The 26,624-nt window shown below is 32.1% G+C and overlaps 1 pseudogene; it reads left to right on the top strand.

Moving 5' to 3' along the window:
- LOC142628382 (uncharacterized) overlaps positions 1 to 25,339 on the top strand; it is a 48,127-nt pseudogene extending 22,788 nt beyond the window's left edge.
- The last annotated feature ends 1,285 nt before the right edge of the window (positions 25,340 to 26,624 follow it).

Consider the following 26,624-nt stretch of genomic DNA (forward strand, 5'->3'; position numbering starts at 1 on the left):
AAAAAGTGAGTTAAGTTTTTATATAAGTTTAAGTTTATACATATGTTATGTTTCCTTTCATATTGACTATTTTATAAGTTCTGAATTAATGCTTGGAGTCTCATATCTATCATGTCATCCAATTATTGCTGATGTTATGTTTATCAAAAACTCCTCATTGGCTATTGAAGGAGGTAAGGTCATTTTATTTTAATTTATTTTAATTCATAATCACGTATTTATTGAATCCATTTTTGAGTATCAAATATCCACTAGTTTGAACGTGGCACGAGTTATCTTTTATTTGAAAAAAAAAAGTTATTTACAATATCAATATGCAATTCTTGTGCCTTCCTCTTCTATTGTAACTATCAAATTATCAAAACTAAAGATCTTTTTGTTTAAAAAAAAAATGCACCTCTTGTGACATTATTTTTATTATTTTGTCAATATAACAAAGTCTTTTTTCTGCCATCAACAATTGCTGGCTAAACAGAGAAAATAGTCAAAGATCATATATATTATATACACTAAGCAAAAACATCTTCCATTAAACTTATTTTGATTAATATTAATAAGCCAACCTTGACATTTGCTCAGAAATGCAATTCTCAAATATTCAACCTAAAATACTTGCTTGAAAAAAAAAATTAAAGAATTATAGTGAAAATCCTAATAAAGTCACTATCAAACACAAATGCCAAGTACAGAGCCTTAATGGATAGGATCTCTCTGTTCATCTACACTGCCTCTCCTCTTTAATACTAATGGTCGTTTATCTTTTTCTTCTTTGAGTTCCAACTCTGATGGAATCTAATTAGTGGGTAACATCACAAAAATTCTGTGGTTCATCACCCATGTTAGAGTCAACATAATAAACATATACATCACTATATACAATAAATCAAATTACTAAAAAGAATTCAAAAAGAGATGAAGAATGCAAAATTACTATGAAAAAAAATTATTGACTTGAATTCTTTATCGCATTTGGACAGTAAAATAGTGCATGAATTATTGACTTCAATTCTTTATCGCATTTTTCTCATGGCTCATGGGGTGTTACTTGTTAGCCAAAACATTCCACAAACTTATATATAGCTGGGCTTGTGTAAATTGTAACCGAAGCTAACTTCTAGTATACTAAAATGCGTGCAATTTAATTTTGTAGATATTGTACTTAAATACTTGTGAGGTGTGGGAGGTAAGAACCAGAATTCAAGTCTCCAGAAAGAAGTTTCACATATATATACATTTAAATTAGACTAGAGTAAAAAAATTTATCTTGTATATAAAAAAAGGGTAAAATGCAAAACAGACCCTATAAGTTTCTTCAGATTTCATTTCAATCATTTAATTTTGATTTTATTTATTTTAGTCCTTTAACTTTCAAGTTTATTCAATTAAGACTTTTCCATCAACTTTTGTTATATGTTGTAGTTAATTTTTCAATTTTATAAATTTTTCTTCAAATTTTTTAAATTAAAAAAATTCAATTAATGATTGAAAAATAATTTCCAGATTTTTTTTGTTCAAAAAATTTTAACAAAAATTAACGGAAATGCCTTAATTGAATAAATCTGAAATTTAGAGTACTCAAATGAATGAAAGCAAAGTTAGAGGACTGAAATGAAATTTGAAGAAAGTTAGAAGGTCAATTTTGTATTTTAGCCCAAAAAAAGAAGGTAATATTAGATAATATAATAAAATCCAAAGATCTACTCAATATATGGACAATAATTGATTTAGTATGTAATTGTATCTCTATAATAATTTTTTTTTTAGAGTATCAACATATTATAGAGGTACTATTATTTACACGAAGAGTGTTACGTCCACAATATTTTCACAATAAATCATAGTTGGTAAGTTGTTATTGATTCTAATTTGAATTTACAACTTAAATTACTTTTTTGCTCACCCATAATAACCAATAACAACTCACCACTTAAAATTTGTTATGAAAATGTTGTATGCACAGCATTTCTCTTAGACTTTTGACAATGTCCATTATATTAGGAGTTTTTATTTTTCCTTATCAATTGGTCATTAAGTCTCTATAATTGTTGTGCCTATTAATTACACGTTTAATTGTGATTTTTTTTTTTCGTTCAATTTCTTCCCCCCAAACGTTTTTTAACCTAAAAAGTGTGGCAATTCTTTTCAGTTTTTTTTTTTTTTCTCTAATTAAGTTGGGAAGAAGAGAGATGTAAAAGTGAAAATATTATTAGGTACTCCCGGAGTACCATAAATACATAGTCTCTTCTCTCACATGAATGGTGGGTCTCACCATGAATTTAATTTAGTGAGACCCATCATTCATATGAGATGGGAGAATACGCATTTATTTATGATACTCCGTAAAAGTGAAAGTAAAACCATCTAAATTATTGTTCTATATGAGAACATAAAAGGAGTGCCAGTAAAATATCAAATAAAATTGTGTAACTCCAAAAAGTGGTAAGATGTATATTTAAATGTCAATTTACGAATCATTTAATGATTTAAGGATGCAAATAAAGGGCAGATTTTTTTTTGGTTATGAAAATTAAATGCTTGACACATGACTCATACAGTCATACGTAATCAATGCAGTTAACACATGTCAAACATGAGATTAAATTCTATGAGGATAGGGTGTGAAACTTATGTTTTATATCATCTAATAAGTGAGTGCCACATTAGTATTTTACTTAAAATTCAATACATTTTACCACACCTAATAACATCTCGATAGACTCCCAAATTGGTTAGATTTATATATGGATATTGGAATTGATTGAGTGTGATTGTGTTTATTCTTAAATATGTGATAAGATGATGTAGCATGTTAGGATTGGAGGGGTAAAACATGGGTTTTACACCACGTCCTTATAAAATTTAATCTCTTCAAACATATATGAGGTGGACTAATTATAGTTTGCCATGTAGAATTGTTTGTCCTAAATGTTCTGAAGAATCTATTACATGTCAAGTTTTTAAAGACTTAAAGATACACGTGTCATCATTATGTGCATCCTCTAGTTTGAGAATCCAACTTTTGTAATATATTATAGATAGGTCAATTTCAACTATACCTATAAAGGAGAACTCAATGTATAAGAGAAATTTACTAGGCAAATCCTATTTGTCAAAAACAGGCAAAATAGACATATTAGTCATAGCATTGGTTGTTTAATTGGTGTCTCCTAATATAAAGTCTCTATTTCTCAAACTCCATGCTATATTTTATCATAATTTATTTAATTATGATTTAAACACATAGATTGATATTTAATTATGCATTGATATATTTTATTGTTATTTTGATTAAAAAAATTTATTAATTGTTATTGTTGTAATTATAGATAAACTTATAATTTTTTTTTTTGGGTGATGTTTGAACAAACTATGCATTTAAATCTTACCTTATTAGTTATAAACAAGTTTTAATATCGATTTATGATACACAAGTCAATGACCTTGTAGCTAAATTGACACATCCCCATATACAAAGTGATTGAGAGTCTAGGGAAAAATGTTTCAGTTGTAGTATTAACAATATATCATAATTCTCTCTCTCTCAAAAAAAAGTTTTTGACACAAAAAAAGGTATAGATTTTAGGTTAAGAACATAGTTACTTAGCTTAGTCTCAATATGCTCTTTAATGCGATACTTTTTATTTTCTTTTCATGATTAATGCCATCCTTGTTACATGTTTGTGCTTGGTAATATCATTTTAATGTTACATTTTTTAGCAGTTTGTTCAAGTGATTGATTTGGATTGAACAAAATGGAGGGGGTTCACAACTAAGGGATAAGATAGGGAGCTCTCGTGCTTTTCTCACAATAAAAAGAGCTCCATACATATTGCGGTCCTCATATATATCCTAGGGTCCATCTAGATGGCAGCTGCAATAGCTCCATCATTAATTGTCTTAAGTCGAGCATTAGCATCTTCAATGACATCTTAGTTATATATAATTGGGCTTCCTGTAACTTTGGACGAGTATTCTCCTTCCTGACTAACTTGCCTATTGAAATGGTGCTAATAGTCTAGTCACTTTCTCAAAATTTCCACTCAAAGATCTTTTGAGACAGCATCTAATTTTGAATAAAGAGGACATTGAAAGATAAGCCATATTTAAAATTTGTCCATAACTACCATTATATTTGTATTGGACAAATAACAATAATAACAGAGCTTTAATCTCATAATTTAGAGTCAGTTATAGATACTCGATAGATCATATTCGGTTAGCTATATGAATTCTTTTTCTTCATTTTATCTTATCAGATGTCACATTTTTTGTTACGTCCCAAATTGACATTTTTTAATTACTTCTTTTTTCTTTTCTTTTTTGCCTTTCCTCTTTTTTTCTTTTTCTTTTTTGTTCTCTTAATTTAGATCAACTCAATCTTTCTTACCAAATCATTACTTACTTTCTTTTGAACATGACCAAACCATTTTAAGTGACTCATTTTCGTCTTTTCATCAATAGGGTTATACATTTATTTTAGTAACATTCAAAAAAAAATTCGTGACAAATTCTTCAAATATAACCTTTAATTACTTTTATTTTATTCTGAATTATCTTGTGTAGGTATTTTTATTCCGTCAAATAGCATAAAAGATTTGGCTTTGAGCACAAGCATCTAGCACAAAGAGATGGTCATTTATAAACACCCTTTTTCACATCTGGCCATAAATTCAAGACAGAGAGAGAAAAGGTAGTTTCACTAGTCTAGGGGTAAAATTAATAAATTATCATTAATGCCATTAGAGACTTCGAATCCAATCTAAATTCTCACCCTCAAAAAAAAAAAATCCAATCTAAATTCTCACCCTCAAAAAAAAAAAAATCCAATCTAAATTCTATCACAATGTTTAATGAACAAAAAGCCATTTCTTGAACAAAGATTAGAGTATCAGACTTGAAGATAATGAGAAATCAGATTTCAATATTTGAGAAACATGATTTAAAATTGAATTGAAGACATAGAATAAAGAATAACTATATTAATCCTTAAAAAACAATTGTGCAATTAAAAATAAACAAAATGTTTAATGAGGAAAATTTTCTGGGTGTATGAAGGATGTAGTTTCTTTTCCAGTGAGATTTTTGCAGGTGATATTAAGGAAGATGAAAAAATGAAGGAGAGCGTCTCTCTCTGGCCTCTGCCTAGCTCTTATGGATGAGAGGGAGCATTGGAATGTGTTTAATTTCATGTGGGTTTGGAGTTTAGACTTTCCAGACTTGGGTTCAGGTCTTAGTGGGCTGGTTTTCAAGAATCTAATGTGTTGATTGGTGAACAACCCAGATGGGTTGGGTGTAAATGCTTTGTGTTGTTTGATGTGGACTTGGATTGAACTTTGCTTAATTTGAGCTGGGCTTTAGATTTAAGTGCCATTTTTGGCTTAATTTTTTTGGATGAGTTGTGTTTATATATTGATAATTTTTGAATTAGGAACTTAAACTTATGATGAGAATCTCAACATTGTTATATAATTGAGTCTGATGCTCAGGCTCTCTTTAGGCCTTGGTACATGCTATACAGGATCATAAATTAGAGCCAGGTTGGGAAGTCAGTAAGCATGATTTTGTGTGTGATATTTAGTCTATCTTGAAGAGATAAAGCTACTTTATTTAGAGTAAGTCCAGTACTATAATTATTTTCACAACTTTGTGACAACTTATTCACGTAGCGATTTGTGAGTGGTGAAATTGTGGACTTACATCGTCCTATCAAAGTTGTGAAAATTATTATGGTAGTAGTCTTACCCCTTTGTTTAAGTTCTTAATAGATGTTATAATACAACAACCCACCATTGCTATAAATGGGCTCTTGTTTAATGTTTCTAATTTTCAAGGCCTCTTGTAGTTTTATTAATCCCTACCAACTTTCTTAGGAGTTTTCTCATTCTCTAATGTATGATATTAATTTTGTTGATTAATGAAAGTTTCATTTAAATAAATAAAAAAGACTAGGAATTTTTTTTTTGGGCTAATAAATAAAAGACTTAGGAACTTAAACATAGGTTGGTAACACTATCTGGATATTTGTATTTTCTGTAGGTTGTAGGTAGTATTTGAGGTGAAAAGGAAATTAAAAATTTGCAGTGAGCCCCGAAATTTCAAGAGGACAAAAAGGCTCTCAATACAGGCAGGGTCCATATGTGAAAAAAGAAGAAGGCCCAAAAATTAATCTAAATGGTCTGTTATTCTTTATTTTAAAAATAGATCCAATACCAATTCAACAAGCCCAATCTAAAGTCGAAAATGGGTTTACTTGAAAATCAGTCGGCCTATCATAGAAAAGCCCAACTCCAACTGCACGTGAATGAAGTGTATAAAGACAAATTCAACGTAGTTGGCCTATCATATGGATAATGTAAATTACTAATTCAATATTGAGTATTTATTGACAGATCAAATGTAGCCTAAACCACTTGTAAATGAATTAAGCAAAAAGAAAAAAACCACTTGTAAATGAAGTGTGTGTGTATATATATGTTGTTGATGGGAATGAAGAATAATATTTTGGGTTTGGAAACTAACAAATTCTGATGATCTGTGATTATCTATTTGTTTTTACGTCTAAGCTTGATATATTTCACTCTAACTGAGGGCTATTTTTATAACTAAAACAGATTTCCCAGTTCTCCAAAACACTAACAGATACTATCAGCATCCTCTTGTTTAGTGCTTTGCTGGTTGGTAAAGTATCCCATGCTATTTTCTAGATCAATAACTTTAACCTTTCAACTTTCATGCATCTTTATCTTCATTAAATCTTCCTCTCACTGGGAAGTGGGGGACTAGTTTGAAGAAATCTGGTTCTTTGCTCTAAAAGGTGTAAATCTTACAGTGAAACCTTTTGCTTTGGTTATGTACCCAGCTTCATTTACCAATCTAGCGGAAGAGCAACATTCTAATTTTACAAATACAATTAGCTGTTGCTTGGTCAAAAACTTGGTATGGCTTATTTCTATCCCAGGTTCTACCATCTTCAAGTAATTAATGTCTTTGACCAAATTCAATTATGGAGGCATATCTCCTCCAGGGCTTTGGAATGAAGCCATATAACAGAGTCAGGAAGTGTAAGTTTGTGAGGAGACTTCAGGAAAGGCACTTGCCTTTTATTAGAAAGAGATGAAATAAAAAGATAAAAAATCACTTATCACGGGGAGACCATAAAAAGTAAAAAGAGTAAGAATCTCTTAACGAGGCCATAAAAAGTAAAGAAAATAAGAATCTTTAGAGATGGTTTTATTGGGAAGGATGAATGAAATCTTTTCAGGCAGAAAATAAGAATGGGAGGAAGAGATGAATTGGTTGATTGATTGATATATATACACAAACCAGGTCAAAAAAACTACTGAAAGATAAGAATATGTTTACTATATATATTTTTTATTTGGACAATATTTTTGCAACAAATTATAAGTGGCAGGTTATTACTAGTTGTTATTATTGGAGCAAAAAAGTATCTTAGCGTTAGGTTCAAATTTGAACCAGCAACAACTAACCACTTATGATTTGTTGTAAAAATATTGTAAAAATAAAAATGTTGTGGAAGTATTTTTTTTTTCCTTCTATTTCGACAATGCCAATGCAAAGAATCTCTGCAAAAATCTCAGTTTTTTTTATTTATTTACAGTACACATCAATTATTTTTTTCTTCTATAATTTTCTTTCATGTACTTTTTAGAATCTATGTACTTTTTTTAGAGTAAGAGTCAAACACTCAGTGTACTTGAATTTGTTTCAGACAGACGGATAATAATGACGGATAAGAATTAAACACTCAGCGTACTTGAGTTTATTTTAGTCGGTTTTTCCCCTCTATTTCGGCAATGCTATTACCACAATTGGTTTTCCTTTTTTTACTCTTTTTTTTTTTCTCATTTTCGACAATGGCATTGCCACAATTTTTTTCCCCCTCTTTTTCTCCCTATTTCAGCAATACAATTGCCACAATTCTTTTTTTTTCCCCCCTTTTTCCCCTATTCACAATTTTTTTTTTTCTCTTTTCTCTCTTATTTCGGCAATATCATTACCACAATTTTTTCTCTCTTTTTTTTCTCCCTATTTCGGCAATACCATTACCACAATTTTTTTTTCTTTTTCCCCCTATTTTGGCAATACCATTGCCACAATTTTTTTTTTCTTTTTCCCCTTATTTCGGCAATATCATTGCCACAATTCTTTTTTTTTTTTTTTTTTTTTTAACTTTTTCCCACCATTTTCGCCTATGGGATTGCCACAAAACAATATATTTTTTTTTTGCTTCGGACACTCGCGCACGCACTTTGGGCATTGGGCACTCACTTACTCATTCGAGCAGTGGCTGGGGCAGAAGGAATTTCGATAATATTGTTGCCGAAATTCCAAAATTTCTTTCTCCTACTTTTTCTTTTTCTCTCTCATACTTTTGTTAGAATTTCGGCAACACTTTTGCCGAAATTTACTCTCTTTCCTCATTTACCTAAATAACTTGTAACAGTGCCTATAACAACAAAAAACTCCTTTTTTTGCAATATTTAGCCAAAAGACTCCATGTGATGCCCTATGTAAAAGATTGCAAGCCTAAAAACAATGTTAAGTATTGGCTTTAAGGCTCAGGTTATTTGAGCTGCCATCAAAGTTTAAGAGAATCAAATCAAAGGACTGAATTGCGTAGTATAGATATGTTTTGCCATTTGTATCATATCTGTGAATTTTTAGAGTCTAATTTAAGTAACAACAAAGTCTTTTTTTTTATATACAACAACAAAGTCTTAACGTTCTTTTCTTTTGGCAAAAATATATCAATTCGGCTGGATTTTGAAGAGAGGCAGGGTATTCCATAAGCATTTTAACAGCATTGATTGGAGCTATTTTTAGCGTGTTTGGGACTCTGAAGATATCAAGGAGGAAACTCTTGGTTTTATCCTTTTCTACTCTTACAGTTGTATTATTGGCTTATCTTGGGTCTCAAAGACAAAGTATGAATCAAAAATGGCCTATACTACAAAAGCTATCTTTGCTGAAATATACTTATTAATATTCCCGTCTTCAAATGATATCCTTTCTTGGATAATTGCAAATAAAATGGGATATGAAGTGCGGAGTGTGTGTTGTGCGGTGTTTGCTAGTTGGCTATAGAAGACATAAGGTCATTTTTTTTTTAATTCATAATTCCATATATATTGTGGCTAATATTGAGTATTAGACAATCATAGGTCAATTACAATTTTTTTTTGCCCTAAATATAGGTGAATTAAATTATACCTATAAGGGAAAACTCGATGTATAAAAGAAATTTACTAGGTGAATCCTATGCGTCAAAGCGTAGAATATACATATTTGCCATTACATTGGTATTTAATTGGTGCCTGCTCCTAATATAAAGTCTCTATTTCTCAAATTCCATGATATATTTTATAATTATATATATATATATATATATGTTTATATATATAATCATGCATTGATATATTTTATTGTTATTTTTATTAAAATAAAATTTATTATTTATTGTTATTGTTATTGTTACTGTTATTATTGTAATAACAACTAAGCTCATAATAATAAAAAACCTTTTTGTGATGTTTGAATAAACTGTGCTTTCAAATCTTACCTTATTAGTTTTAAACCAGTTTTTTTTTTATATGATTTGGAATAGCGGAAGGGGAAACGACTCTATACTTAGCAGAATGGAATAAGGACTTAAACTCACACGTCAACTCCAAAACTGCATGTCAGCAGTTTTAAACCAGTTTTAATATCTTTCTTTGACACACGCACAAAAAAAAAGTACAAATTTTAGGTTACCAAAAGAGAAATGATACGTCCACAACATTTTTACAACAAATCCTAAGTGGCAGGATGTTACTGGTTGTTATTGTTGGGGCAAAAAAGTAATCTTAGTGTTAGGTTCAAATTTGAACCAATAACAATTAACCACCTATGATTTGTTGTAAAAATATTGTGGACGTAACACCTCTCTAAAAGAGAATAGTTACTTTACTTAGTCTCAATATGCTATTTAATGCGGTACTTTTTTATTTTCTTTTAATGATTAATGTCATCTTGGTTACATGCTTGTGCTTGGTAATATCATTTTAATGCTACCTTTTTCAAGAAGTTAGTTCAAGTGATAGATTTGGATTGAACAAAATGGAAGGGTTTCACAACTAAAGGATAAGATAGGGAGCATTCGTGCCTTTCTCACAATAAAAATAGCTACATACTTATTGTGGTACTTATATATATCTTACGGTCCATCTAGATGGCAACTGCACCAGCTCCAGCATTAATTAATGCCTTAGGTTCAACATTAGCATCTTCAATGACATCTTAGTTATATATTAGCAAAAGTATAAAACCCTTTGATATGTAATCCTTGTTTCCAAGAGAAAAAAAGTCACGCGAACACTTTGATATAATTCATCTTTTTAATTCATCCTCAATTTTAGAACTTGCTCCAATCATATTCATAAATAAAGAAAAACATTTAGACTGAATAAAAATTTAATATGCAATAGGACTCAGAAGGCTAATTACAGAACTCATTCACAATATGTTATTTGCTAAAAACAATTACTATACATTTTATATATTCATCAAGACAAGATTAACTACTACATAAAGATGCAACAACTTGCTCTGTGATTTCATTATACAATAGCAACAATAAAAGGCAAAAACAATGTCATAGTCATGACTTGTGACAAGTCTGTTCCATAGTCCATACTTCAACATTTTTTTTCCTAGGGTCAAAACTGATTCTTGCATTCCCTAAGGCCAAAACTACAATTGACCGGTTGGAATCGAAAAGGAGTTATTAATTAGACATGGTGTAGGCGGGTTTGGCACGGTACAGTCCAAGAGCTCCTTGACTTATTATTTTCAATTGGGGGGAAATCGAAGAAAATGGTTTTATTTTCAATTGGAATCTGCTGAATAGGAAATTTTAGTTCAGATTTCACAAATTTCCAATGTTAGTGCCCCCAAATTCCCAAATGAAAGAAAATCTCTCATATAGGCCCAACATAAATAATAGAGAGAAAAAATGGTTAAACCCACCATTCAAAAGCACAAACCTATAGGGTAAAATTCAGGAAAAATGATAAAAAATGGTTACCAGAGAGTTCGGGGAAAGTGTGGTGAAGATCAACAGATAAAATTCAAGAAAGAGGATGAAAAATGGTTACCTGGGAGCTGGGGCAGACGTGGTGAAGATCCGCGAAGAGGAGCAGAGTTTTTTTTTTTATAGGAAAAGAGGAGCAGGTTTTTTTTTTTTGGATAAAATTTAGAGGAGCAGAGTTGAGAGAGAAAGAATTTTATTTATTTTTTACTTATACCCTAACCGATTCTACTAGTAAATGGTAACCCACCTAAATTATTTAAATGGTCAAGATTAAAAGCATTAGAATGTATTGTTCAGATTTAGATGGGTAGCATATCCCCAAAATAAATTGGGGTACCGTAGAATGACCCATAAAGAATAATTGTATTAATCCTTAAAAAACATTGGAGCAATTAAAAATAAAAAAATGTTTAATGAGGGAGATTTTTGTGTATGAAGGATTTAGTTTCTTTTCCTGTAAGATTTTTGGGGGGTGATATTAAGGAAGATGAGAAAATGAAGGAGAGTGTCTCTCTCTGCCCAGCTCGTATGGATGAGAGGGAGAATTGGAATGTGTTTAATTTCAAATATAACCTTTAATTACTTTTATTTTATTCTGAATTATCTTGTGTAGGTATTTTTATTCCGTCAAATAGCATAAAAGATTTGGCTTCGACCACAAGCATCTAGCACAAAGAGATGGTCATTTATAAACACCCTATTTCACATCTGGCCATAAATTCAAGACAGAGAGAAAAAAAGGTTGTTTCACTAGTCTAAGGGTAAAATTAATAAATTATCATTTTATGCCATTACAGACTTCGAATCCAATCTAAATTCTCACCCTCAAAAAAAAATCCAATCTAAATTCTATCGCAATGTTTAATGAACAAAAATCCATTTCTTGAACAAAGATTAGAGTAACATACTTGAAGATAATGAGAAATCAGATTTCAACATTTTGAGTAACATGATTTAAAATTGAATTGAAGACATAGAATAAAGAATGACTATATTAATCCTTAAAAAACAATTATGCAATTAAAAATAAACAAAATGTTTAATGAGGGAAATTTTATGGGTGTATGAAGGATGTAGTTTCTTTTCCAGTGAGATTTTTGGGGGTGATAATAAGGAAGATGAGAAAATGAAGGAGAGCGTCTCTCTCTGGCCTCTGCCCAGCTCTTATGCATGAGAGGGAGAATTGGAATGTGTTTAATTTCAAGTGGGTTTGGAGTTTAGACTTTCCAGACTTGGGTTCAGGTCTTAGTGGGCTGGTTTTCAAGAGTCTAATGTGTTGATTGGTGAAGGACCCCAGAGATGGGTTGGGTTTAAATGCTTTGTATTGTTTGATGTGGACTTGAGTTGAACTTTGCTTAATTTGAACTGGGCTTTAGATTTAAGTGCCATTTTTGGCTCAATTTTTTTGGATGAGTTGTGTTTATATATTGATAATTTTTGAATCAGGAACTTACACTTATGATAAGAATCTCAACATTGTTATATATTTGAGCTTGATGCTCAGGCTCTCTTCAGACCTTGGTACATGCTATATAGGATCATAAATTAGAGCCAGGTTGGGAAGTGAGTTGTGTTTATATATTGATAATTTTTGGATGGCTAAGAATTAGGAACTTGAAACTTAGGCCGAGAATCTCAACAGCGTTATATAATTGAGACTGATGCTCTCTTCAGGCCGTGATACATGCTTTAGAGGATCATAAATTGGTGCCAGGTTGGGAAAACAGTAGGCATGATTTTGTGTGTGATATCTAGTCTATCTTGAAGACCTAAAAGAGATAAACCTATTTTGTTTAGGGTAAGTCCAGTACCACAATGACTTCTACAACTTTGTCACAATCTATTCACGTGACGACTTGTAAGTGATGAAATTGTGGACTCACATCGTCCTATCAAAGTTGTGAAAATTATTATGGTAGTAGTCTTACCCCTTTGTTTAAGTTCTTAATAGATGTTATAATACGACAACCCACCATTGCTATAAATGGGCTCTTGTTTAATGTTTCTAATTTTCAAGGTCTCTTGTAGTTTTATTACTCCCTACCAACTTTTCTTGGGAGTTTTCTCATTCTCTAATGTATGATATTAATTTTGTTGATTAATGAAAGTTTCATTTAAATAAATAAAAAAGACTAGGAAACTTTTTTTTGGGCTAATAAATAAAAGACTGAGGAACTTAAACTTAGGTTGGTAACACTATCTGGATATTTGTATTTTCCGTAGGTTGTAGGTAGTATTTGAGGTGAAAAGGAAATTAAAAATTTGCAGTGAGCCCAGAAACTTCAAGAGGACAAAAAGAAGAAGGCCCAAAAATTAATCTTGATGGTCTGTTATTCTTTATTTTAAAAATAGATCCAATACCAATTCAACAAGCCCAATCTAAAGTCGAAAATGGGTTTACTTGAAAATCAGTCGGCCTATCATAGAAAAGCCCAACTTCAACTTCACGTGAATGAAGTGTATAAAGACAAATTCAACGTAGTTGGCCTATCATATGGATAATGTAAATTACTAATTCAATATTGAGTATTTATTAACAGATCAAATGTAGCCTAAACCACTTGTAAACGAATTCAGCAAAAAAAAAAAAAACCACTTGTAAATGAAGTGTGTGTGTATATATATGTTGTTGATGGGAATGAAGAATAATATTTTGGGTTTGGTTACTAACAAATTCTGATGACCTGTGATTATCTATTTGTTTTTACGTCTAAGCTTGATATATTTCACTCTAACTAAGGACTATTTTTATAACTAAAACAGATTTCCCAGTTCTCCAAAACCCTAACAGATACTATCAGCATCCTCTTGTTTAGTGCTTTGTTGGTTGGTAAAGTATCCCATGCTATTTTCTAAATCAATAACTTTAACCTTTCATGCATCTTTATCTTCCTTCAATCTTCCTCTCACTGGGAAGTGGGGGACTAGTTTGAAAATATCTGGTTCTTTGCTCTAAAAGGTGTAAATCTTACAGTGAAACCTTTTGCCTTGGTTATGTACCCAGTTTCATTTACCAATCTAGCGGAAGAGCAAAATTCTAATTTTACAAATACAATTAGCTGTTGCGTGGTCAAAAACTTGGAATAGTTTATTTCTATACCAAGTTCTACCATCTTCAAGTCTTAAAGTCTTTGACCAAATTCAATTCTGGAGGCATATCTCCTCGAGGCTTTGGAATGAACCCATATAACAGAGTCATCCATGACCATAGGTCATCCCAAATACAGGTAGATGAGTTCGATCCTACTAATAACCAACTTCCCTTCTTTAAAGTTTCTTTGCTGCAAAATATTTTTCCACAGCCAATATAAGCCAATTTTGGGCGAGGGAGCTTACATGAAGCTTTTTCCTCTAAGGTAGAATCAGTTTTCTATCTTATCTGAGTTTTGAACCAAATTCCAACTCAATTTTGTGACAAGGACTCTGTTGAAATCTTGCATTCTTCTTATGCACAAAACACCCTCTTTAGGCTTGCACAATGATGACTAGCTTTTAAGTGGCAAGCACTTCCCATTTGAATTCTCATCCCAAAAGAAAGATCTACAAGCTGCATTAATTTTAATTAGTACACACCATTTTTGGAATCTCAAGGGACGATATTGTGTATATAGGAGTGGTTGTTGCCACAGACTTAATCAAAGTGAGACAACCAGCTTGTGAAAGTACTTTGGCCTTCCAGATTTTTGGCATAAATTGATAATTAGAGAAAGGAAAGTGTTTCATTGTTGTAGTCGTAAATGAAATATTCTTCTTCTCAGTAGACTGGAAGGCTGACTATAGCAGAATGCACAAATGAGTCGACTTTTTGGTAGAGATAAAAATGAAGTTTGAGGGCAACAAATGATGGAAAAGGTTTTGTTGCAGACAAGATTATGTGGCAGCAAAAAGAAAGTAATGTGTCCAAGATTCACATGCAATGCACATAACCAGGAACACTTGTTCTTTTCTTTTTTGCTGCCACATAATTCCTGTATGCAACAATTGTTATATATAAGTACGCAGCAAAATATTTCCCATAAATAATATTAGGGCCAACTCAATAGTAATTTGTTCAAAGGTGAGAAAATAGACTTGACATGTAATTTGTGGTAAACTTGCCAAATCTGGGTTGTGTTCATTCTAAAATTTTTTCAAAATATATCCAGGTTGTGTACATTTATATTAGTTGAATCATTATATGTGATGTGCAGACAAATTTTTGGTTGAACTTATGTAGTTGAAATTTATTTATTTTTAGAATAATATGTATAAAAATTTCTTATAAAGATAGCAAAGTTTGGAACACTTTATTGTTCCTATTTGATTTTTTTTTTCTCTTCATGATTGGGAAGAACATGAACATTCTGGGTTCTTCATTTTCTTCCAAAAAAAAAATAATAATGAAAAGAAAAAAAATTAATTTAATTATTTTATTTTATTAAAAAAATCAAAAGTCTAAAATTTTTTTTTTATTATTTTGTCTGATGTGGCTTTTTTTATTATCAAAATATTGACATAACATTTATTAGATGCCAAATTGTAAGGACGCAATTTGCACTTAGACCCAACAGTGCGAAGGGATCCAGCCCAAAAAGCCCAAAACATTAAAATTTATAGTGAGTGAGCTTGAAATCTAGGGTTTAAGGACATAGGATAATATGGATGAAAAGATTAGATGGGCAACACACATGCAACAAACATTAACGTAGCAGAAGATCTCCTCGGACGTAAGCCGAGAATGGTTTTGTATTACTTTTCTTTGTTCTAAGGTTAGATTACAATTGGGAGTCTTTTGTACAATGTTCCTTTCCTTTTGTCTCCATCCCCCTCCCTTGAATGCCATTCCTTTCTTTTTATACATCTGCCCTCGTTCCTCCATCTTCCACGTATGAGCCAGATCATCCATTTAGATACTTGTCTCATCCCATGCCTTCTTGAAATTCTCAAACAATAGCTGTAAGGTTGATTGTTACTGTTCAGATGTCATTTTTCCATTAATGTGGCCAGAAGGGTAGGTGCAGAGTCTTTAATGCAGTGGTAGTAGTTTTTTCATGATATTTTTCATGTGTTCTTCCTTTTTATAGCTATGTAGAACTTATCTTTACCCAATAGACCTTTCAAAATTCTCTTCCAGACACCATGACGCGTCGTACGATTTTCACCTGACTTGGCCAAGGAGATGCCTCTCCTCGGACAACTCCATTAACCCCTCCAGCCAGAGCTTGCCTGTGGACTTCAAGGCTCTGCTCGGACAAATTAATACCTCCAAATCAGGTCCAAGGCCCAAGAGCGTATATTAACCATTATGCTCCCCACACAAATAATTTTTTTTAATATTATAATAATGGTCATGTCAATTTCATGCATATCGCGGTGCATTCCGTTTATTATGTAGGCTATTTCTATCAAAGAGATAACGGTAGGGGCCAAGACATTTTGGGGACTAAAGCGGAAAAATGAAAAAGCAATAACCAAAATGAAAATCTAGTACAATGTAGTGACAAAAAATGCATTTATACATCATTCTTTTGGTGTATGTGTGTTTTCCTGCAAACACAACACCCAAAAGGTGTGGAAGATTACAAATTTATTTCTTTGGATTTCTCCTCCCTAGGTTCAATGGTGATGGGTTAAGTCCCTTTGTAGGTTTGGGTTGCTAATAGCCTCCCGATCTAAGTTTTTATTATTATTTGAGACCACTAGGTTCTTCGTTGGTTGGACCCCTTATGATGTGATCCCTTTCTGTTCTACCATGTTATTGTAAGGCTCTTTTGTTTGAAACATGACCTAAGCTAATTTTCCCAAATTTTTATGTCTCATGGTTTTGGGTTTTATTGATTTGGGCCTCTGAGGCATAAGAAAAACGTTTTTTTTTTTACTACGACATAATCTGGGCTTATATTTCCAAGTTCTTTTGACCCCTAACTTGGTTTTTAAGGTTTGGACCTTTTGAGGCCCAAGAAAAATGTTCACTTGACAACAGCATGACCTAGGCTTTATATTTGGGAATTTTGAGACCCAATTTAAAATAATAATAATAAGAATAAGAAGAAAAAGAAGAAGGTATGAACAGGAATCCTTTCCATAGGGATTTGCTTAGTTTAAATTATTAGATAAAATAAATTACACATCGATCATCAATCACACTTTACAAACCCAATGGTTAGTGGTTTGGCTAATTTCTCCAAGTTTAATTGGAACATTGCTTGGGTTTTTATGTTTGGGCCTTTTGAGGCACGAATTAAAATAAAATTATTATAATAACAAATAAGGCCTAAACATGGGCAGTTAGGGATTTCCTTAGTTTGAATTAGGGGATAAAATCTATTACACATAGATGACATTTAAGAAACCCAATGATTAGTAGCAACTTCCTAAAATGAATAAAAATCCATATACACCACCCTAGAATCGCACACAATTCCAAAACAAAAACCAAAAAAAAAAAAAAAAAAATCATGCTCACATCACTAAGGCTTCAGAAATCAGATGTGGCCAAAATCTAGGTTCAAAAATTAGGTATTACTTAATTGTTGATTGCTTCAAACCCATGTCTGTCTCATACCTCATTCTCTCTGTTTTTATTTTCTCTACTTTTTTTTTTAGTAAATAATAATACTTATTAGAACACATATGAAAAATATAATAATGTTTTAAACCGAGTTTATAATACATTATATAATCAGAGTACAACTACAAAAAAATAACTACAAAAAGGCAAACCCTTTTGTAGTTGTAATCTAGAGTTTTTTTTTCTCTACTTTATGTATAATCTAATTGGTAATTGTTATTGTTATTGTTATTATTATTGTTATTGGTATTGTTGTTGTTGTTTTATTATTATTTTTGTTGTATAACTTAATTTGTGTGGATCTTTGTAGTAAGATTTTTTATACCTTTCTAGAAAGTTGTTTTCACACACAAAAAATGAAAAAAAAAAAAGAAAAGAAAAAAAAAAGGATGGGATTGCACACATGACACATGTAAACAAGATGAATTTTTCAAAAAATTTTAATAAAAAAATCCAAATGACATGAAAAAAAAAAAAAACCATATAATTTTACTTCTTGTTGAACTATTTCAACAAATCTCTATATGGGATATCAATTTCTTCTTATTCAAAATTTCTGTGACTAAAAATTTATCAATACACGCATAAACAATGACTCATGTGATGCCCTATGTAAAATATTGCAAGCCTAATATGATTGTTTTATAGGTCTCGTATCTATCATGTCATCCGGGTAATATTAATGCTATGTTTATAAAAAAAAAAATTAAAAAAAAACTCCTTATATATAATAATAGGTAAAACAGAGAGAAAATTCAATTGAGTTTCAAATTAGAATTCAATTAGAGTCTAATTTAAGTAACAATAAAGTCTTAACTTTTTTTTTGGCAGAAATATATCAATACAGTTGAATTTTCATGAGAGGTAGAATATTCCATAAGTATTTTAATAGCATTGATTGGAGCTAATTTTAGCGTGTTTGGGACTCTCGGAAGACATCAAGGAAGAAACTCTTGGTTTTATCTTTCTCTATGCTTGCAGAGATAATATTTCGCTTATTCTTGGGTCTCAAAGACAAAGTATCAATCAAAAATGGCCTGTAGTACAAAAGCTATCTTTGCTGAAATATACTTATTAATATTCCTGTCTTCAATTGATATCCTTCCCTGGATAATTGCAAATGAAATGGGATATGAAGTGCGAAGTGTGTTGTGTGGTGTGTGCTAGTTGGCTATTAAAGAACATAAGGTCATTTTTTTAATTCATAATTCCATATTTATTGTGGCTAATATTGAGTATTAGACAATCATAGGTCAATTACAATTTTTTTTGTGCTAAATATAGGTTAATTAAATTATAACTATAAGGGAGAACTCGATGTATAAGAGAAATTTACTAGGCGAATCCTATGCGTTAAAGGGCAGAATATACGTATTTGCCATCACATTGGGGTTTAATTGGTGCCTGCTCCTAATATAAAGTCTCTATTTCTCAAATTCCATGATATATTTTATTGTTACTTGTATTAAAATAAAATTTATTATTTATTGTTATTGTTACTATTATTGTTATTGTTGTAATTACAAATAAGCTCATAATAATAGAAAACCTTTTTGTGATGTTTGAATAAACTATGCTTTCAGATCCTACCTTATTAGTTTTAAACCAGTTTTAATATCTTTCCTTGGCACACGCACAAAAAAAAGTATAAATTTTAGGTTAAGAAAATAGTTACTTTACTATTTAATGCTATTTAATGTAGTACTTTTTTATTATCTTTTAATGATTAATGTCATCCTGGTTACGTACTTGTGCTTGGTAATATCATTTTAATGTTACCTTTTTCAAGAAGTTAATTCAAGTGATTGATTTGGATTGAACAAAATGGAAGGGATTCACAACTAAAGGATAAAATAGGGAGCATTCGTGCCTTTCTCACAATAAAAATAGCTACATATTTATTGTGGTACTTATATATATCTTAAGGTCCATCTAGATGGCAACTGCACCAGCTCCATCATTAATTAATGCCTTAGGTTCAACATTAGCATCTTCAATGACATCTTAGTTATATATTAGCAAAAGTATAAAACCCTTTGATATGTAATCCTTGTTTTCAAGAGAAAAAAAGTCACGTGAACACTTTGATATAATTCATCTTTTTAATTCATCCTCAATTTTAGAACTTGCTCCAATCATATTCACACATAAAGAACAACATTTAGAGTGAATAAAAATTTAATATGCAATGGGACTCAGAAGGCTAATTACAGAACTCATTCACAATATGTTATTTGCTAAAAAAAATGTATACATTTTATATATTCATCAAGACAAGATTAACTGCTACATAAAGATGCAACAACTTGCTCTGTGATTTTATTATACAATAGCAACAATAAAAGGCAAAAACAATGTCATAGTCATGACTTGTGACAAGTCTGTTCCATAGTCCATACTGCAACATTTTTTTCCCTAGGGTCAAAACTCATTCTTGCATTCCCTAAGGCCAAAACTACAATTGACCAGTTGGAATCAAAAAAGAGTTATTAATTAGACATGGTGTAGGTGGATTTGGCACGGCACAGTCCAAGAGCTCCTTGACTTATTATTTTCAATTGGGGAGAAATCGAAGAAAATGGTTTTATTTTCAATTGGAATCTGCTGAATAGGAAATTTTAGTTCAGATTTCACAAATTTCCAATGTTAGTGCTCCAAAATTCCTAGATGAAAGAAAATCTCTCAAATAGGCCCAGCATAAATAATAGAGAGAAAAAATGGTTAAACCCACCATTCAAAAGCACAAACCTATAGGGTAAAATTCAGGAAAAATGATGAAAAATGGTTACCTGAGAGTTTGGGGAAAATGTGGTGAAGATTAGCAGATAAAATTCAAGAAAGAGGATTAAAAATGGTTACCTGGGAGCTAGGGCAGACGCGGTGAAGATCGGCGAAGAGGAGCAGAGTTTTTTTTGGGGGGGGGGGGGGATAAAATTTAGAGGAGCAGAGTTAAGAGAGAAAGAATTTTATTTTATTTTTATTTATACCCTAACCTATTCTACTAGTAAATGGTAACCCACCTAAATTATTTAAATGGTCAAGATTAAAAGCATTAGAATGTATTGTTCAGATTTAGATGGGTACCGTATCCCCAAAATAAATGGGGGGTACCGTAGAATGACCCATAAAGAAAAATTGTATTAATCCTTATAAAACATTGGAGCAATTAAAAATAAACAAAATGTTTAATGAGGGAGATTTTTGTGTGTATGAAGGATTTAGTTTCATTCCCTGTAATATTTTTGGGGGGTGATATTAAGGAAGATGAGAAAATGAAGGAGGGTGTCTCTCTCTGCCCAGCTCGTATGGATGGAGGGAGAGTTGGTATGTGTTTAATTTCAAGTGAGTTGGGTTTGTTTTGATCACCATGATTTTGAGTGATATCACTCAGTTTTCATCACTGAGTTTCCAAAATGAGTGGATCCACCGAAAAGATCTTTGTTTGGCTTGGTTTTGGGGTAATGTTTCCATCACTCAAAACTCAAAAATTTGAGTGATGGATGATGGAAACTAAAAACAGAATTTTGGTGTTTTCAGTTTCTGAAATATGAGTTATGGTGGCAAAATGTGAATTATGTGACCAAACAAGAATTTTGGAGTTTTTGAGATAAAGTGAGATTTGAGTTATGAGTTATGGGTTTAGAGTTTGAGTTATGAGTTATGAAAACTGAGTCTTGAGTTCAGGTCTTAGTGGGTTGCTTTTCAAGAGTCTAATGTGTTGGTTGGTGAAGGACCCCAGAGATGGGTTGGGTTTAACGCTCTGTTTGTTTCAGCAATGATGTTTTCTAGAAAATGAGTTATTTTCTAAAAAATATTTTCTATAAAACTATCTCATTTTTTAATGTTTGGTAGCAACTTTAAATGAGTTGAAAAACAACCTCATAACTTCCCTTATTTAGCTTGCTGTGAGATAGAGTTGTTTTCTAAAAAAATTTAATGGAAAACAATCTCCAAAAATAAGCCATACATTTTATGTTGACCAAAGATAGTTTTCCTTTGACTCATCTTTTTTTATGCTACCAAACACAGGAAAACAAGGAAAATTATCTTTACACAAGGTTTTCGATTGAAACAAACGGAGCGTAAATGCTTTGTATTGTTTGATGTGGACTTGGGTTGAACTTTGCTTAGGAATCTCAACAGCGTTATATAATTGAGACTAATGCTCTCTTCAGGCCGTGATACATGCTTTAGAGGATCATAAATTGGAGCCAGGTTGGGAAAACAGTAAGCATGATTTTGTGTGTAATATCTAGTCTATCTTGAAGACCTAAAAGAGATAAACCTATTTTGTTTAGGGTAAGTCTAGTACCACAATCACTTCTACAACTTTGTCACAACCTATTCACGTGACGATTTGTAAGTGATGAAATTGTGGACCCACATCGTTCTACTAAAATTGTGAAAATTGTTATGGTAATAGACTTACTTATTTGTTTGAGTTCTTAATGAATGTTATAATACAATAGCCCATCATCGTTGTAAATGGGCTCTAGTTTGATATTTCTAATTCTCATGATCTTTTACAATTTTATTATTTCCTACCAACTTTTCTTGGGAGGTTTCTCATTCTTTAATGTATAATATTAATTTTGCTGATTAATGAAAGTTTCATTTAAATAATAAAAAATAAAAACTAGGAACCTTTTTTTGCTAAATAAAAGACTAGGAACTTAAACTTTGGTTGGTAACTCTACAGGATTTGCATTTGTAATCTTGTAACTTCATCTGGATATTTGTGCGGATCTGTTTGGATGCTGCTTATTTGCTAAAAACCGAAAATTTATTACTGAAAATACTGTAACAAAATAATTTTTATAAGTGTAAATAATGCCGTGAAATATGTGTTTTATTGAGTTTGGTGGTCCCATGAACAGTGCCGCGAGACTCCAAAAAAACGCAAAAAGCAACTGAAATATAATTTCAATGCTGGGCAAAGTGTGCGTTTGGGAACCGATTAAAAATTAAATTTTTTTTACTATTCAGCTTATTTTTGTTACTATTCATGGGTCCCACTGCACTTTTTGGTATTATTCATGGGCTCTACTGTACTATTTCAAATAACTTTTACTTTTATTTACAATACTTTTAGGAATAAGTTTTCAGTTTCAACAAAATAAGTGGTATACAAACACACCTAGTCATGCATTTCTAATCTTTTAACCTGTGGAAGGGCATGGGCAATTTCCCTCACGCTGAGAAGCTGGGAAGCACGGGTGCGGCGTTTGGGCCGCGGCACCCGCGTCCGACGCGGCCCGACGTGGGGACGCGCAGGCGACGCCGCTGCCTGCGCGTCCGTGCCACGTCGGGCATTAAAAAATTCATTTTTTCGGCGCAATTCATGCCGATACGGCGCCGATTCGGGCCGACGCGCGCAAAATCGGGCCGATTCGGCCCGAATCGGTCTGTATCGAGCGCAAACCGATACTGGCCGAAATCAGCAAATACCGGCCGAAATTCAAAAAAAAAAGAAGGTGCAAACGCACCGTTTGGAAAAAAAAAAAAACCAAGACCCAGCCCTCTCCCTCTTCATTTTTCTTGCGCCTCTCTCCCACTTTCTGCCTTCACTCTTCAGATAGACTCTCTCCCATTCTCTGTATTCTAGTTATTATTTATTATTGCTCATAAATTTGGTGTATATTTATATAATGTGAAAAAAGTATATTTAGCAATATATTAAAAATATAAATAAAAATATTTTTAATAATTTTTTAATCGCCGCACCCCGCCGCACTCGCACCCTACTTTTTCAAAAATTGCCGAGTCCCGCACTCGCTCCCGCACTTGCACCCGAATCCCAAAACGCACCCGTGCTTCATAGCTAAGAAGTACCATAAGTGAAGAGATCTTGCAATTAAGCTTTCCAAGCGATGGTGATGGAATGGATGGAAAACTTCTTCATCAGTTTGTCATCTTAAACGTTGATCTTTTATTGATTAAACTATTCTATTATATCTTGTGCCGGTTCCTGCTTGACACTGTTGATGGTCTTTAGATTCATTAAATACGGGTGGATGTTCCATATGAGAAATTAAATTTCTTTTAAAAATTTTAGTTGACTGTTGCCTGAGGTCAGTGTTACGTCTTCTACCATTTAGCTTCCAGATTCTGTCAAATATGCAGAGTTCTGTCCAATTGAAATTGGAATTGATAGATAAAAGAAATTTTCTGATAGTTTCATCCTTACGGAACTTCACTTTTTTATTCTTTGCTTGTTGTAGGAATATGTGGCTGGCAACAACAAACAGCCACCAGCCTACTTATGCTGACAACCAAGTTTAAATTTAGAATAGAGTTTTAGCAGTGGCTTCTTAAAATTTGATCATTATCGTTTATGATGCCCCACATAATGGTAGCCTTTTGCATTGGATACAACATTTATTGTTCATGATGCATATTTCAATATCATATTTATGCATTCTTCATTTTGTGGCTACAACTTTCACATCTATTCTTTTGTTGAAACCTTTATCTTTATATTTGGAATGCAAGCATTGTGTGGTTTGCAAATAACCTTATTGTTTTCTTTTCTGAACTTCAATTCAAATGGATGATGATAAAATTGTTAGATTGACTAGGATATCTTACTTCATACTTTTTTAGACACAAATGCATATGTAGAATTGCTTGATTAGCCATTATTTTCTATGACTTTGTAGGTCATCTCTTCACGGGAGAGGCTTAAATAGATTCTGGTCTAATATTGGAGGATACAAGGGTCCATTGCTAATGTTGGTGTCTGCAAGTAAAGAAGATGCTCATGGGGGTAGCACCAATGCTAAAAAATGGATCATTGGTGCACTTACAGAGAATGGTTTTGAAAATAAGGATCTGTTCAATGGAAACTCAGGAAGTCTATATGCTATAAGTCCTGTCTTCCATGTGTTTCCGTCTGCTGGTATATATAACATAGGTCCATTTCCTTTCTAGTATTTTGCCAGAAAAATTGAGCAAGTCCAGTGACATATATAATCATTGACAGGGAAAGAAAAGAACTTTGTGTGTAGCCACTTGCATCCTACTGGTAAAGTATATGAACGACAGCATAAGCCTGTCTGGAATTGCATTTGGAGGAACTATGGGAAATGAGAGAGTCTCTGTCGATGAAGATTTTGCTAGAGTTACTATTCGCCATCATGCCACTGACAAAACTTACCAACCTGGTTCCCTCTTCCCAGATCAGGTACAATTGTAAGGTTTGAAAGTTTTGAGACCAATATTTCAATGGATTCAAATGCTGGTTTTTAAGTTATTACAGAAAAAGCTCTGGATCTAAAATTGTTAAGTTATACTGTTTTCCCCTCCATTTCAACTTGTATTGATGTTTCAAGAAAATAGACTACTTAATGTAATTAGTTTTGATCTCTGATCTGATATTTTCTTTCTTGACTTATAAGATAAAACTAAAAGTATCCATCATGCATATTATAAAGGTTACATTGATATTCACTAAGTGGTCTCAAATACTATGCAATCTATGCATTGGCAAGACCATCTTATACCCCAGTCAAAGCTTCATTATGTATTTACAAATGTGAAATAATGTATTTCAGGGGTTCCTACCTGTTGAAGCTTTGATTCCGGAAATTGAAGTTTGGGGATTAGGTGGGAAAGCAGCTAAGGAAGTGCAGAGTTCATACAAGAAGAGAGAGGAGCTTTTCACAGAGCAAAGACGAAAGGTAACCTGCCATTAAGATGACAAACGGCTAACAATAACAACCAAGAAACCACGTAGTACTATTTGTAAACGAGGGTAGATAATATTGGCAAGTTCACACGGGGTTTTGAACTCATGAATTCACCTTCAGCCTTTTATTACGAGAGAAAAAAATGCCATTAAGATGGCTCATTTGCATAGGGTGGTTCATGTCGCATAATCTAAATAGGACTCGAATTGGCCGTGTTAAATGTAGGTCTTAGTTCAGGCTTAAAGATCTGCTTAAGGCAAAGTAATATTTGGACTCTTATTCAGTATGGCCATTAACTTGTATCAATTTTAAAGCAAGTTTCTTGTATTTGATTGGGCAAAAAGAAACATATTTTTGGCATGAGAGACACCGAGAAATTATTCACCCTTCTAAGACAATCACCACATTAGCAATACTTAGTAGTTCTCTCACTCAATATTATTGTGTCATGAATGACAATTTATTCACTCTATTAAGAGGACCATATCAGCAATACCTAGTGGTCTTTCCACTTAATAAAATTGTGACTATGTGTGACAATTTATTAAGTCAAATCCTAGTCAACATCCCAATTATAAGGATTTTTTTCTTTTTTTCTGAAAATACATAATTGGGTTAATGATTAGGACCTGACTCAACAAACTGTCACACATAGCACTATATTATTAAGTGAGAGGATTACTAAACATTATTGATATGGTCGAATAATTTCTCAAAACGCACCAGGTACAAAACTTATTCATAACAATTAATTTAGAATTTGAAAACCAACACGTTCAAAAACACTATAACTACCATCAGGAACGACCGCCAAACAATAAAAAACTTTTCTATACAGTAACAACTGTACTTTTCTATATAGTGCTGGCGTACTAGAATTTTATCCCTTTTTGTAAAGAAATATTTTACTTTTATTATGCGAAAGTAGAAGGGATTAGGGAGTTAAACAAAAACTTCCTCTCAACTCAACTGGTAAGAGATGCAAATTCCATGCTTGGTTGATACTTGGGGGATGGCTATGCTAAAGGAGCTCGCATTTTTCTTTCTTTCTTTCTTTCTTTCTTTCTTTCTTTTTGCTTAAACCAACAATTATATTTTTTTTTTAAATGAAAAATTGAGTGACTCACATTACAAAAACAAGGCTTTAAATAGTAATTTAAAAAAAAATTACAATAACTAAAAAAGCTATTTTATTACAAAAACCATTGATTGGGCCTGGACAACCACACAATCTCACTCACCCTCCACGCTTATCGCCTTGGGAGAACCAGCTTAATATTGCAAGCCATCC

This window comes from Castanea sativa, chromosome 3, assembly GCF_040712315.1.
Source record: "Castanea sativa cultivar Marrone di Chiusa Pesio chromosome 3, ASM4071231v1".
NCBI classification, from domain to species: domain Eukaryota; kingdom Viridiplantae; phylum Streptophyta; class Magnoliopsida; order Fagales; family Fagaceae; genus Castanea; species Castanea sativa.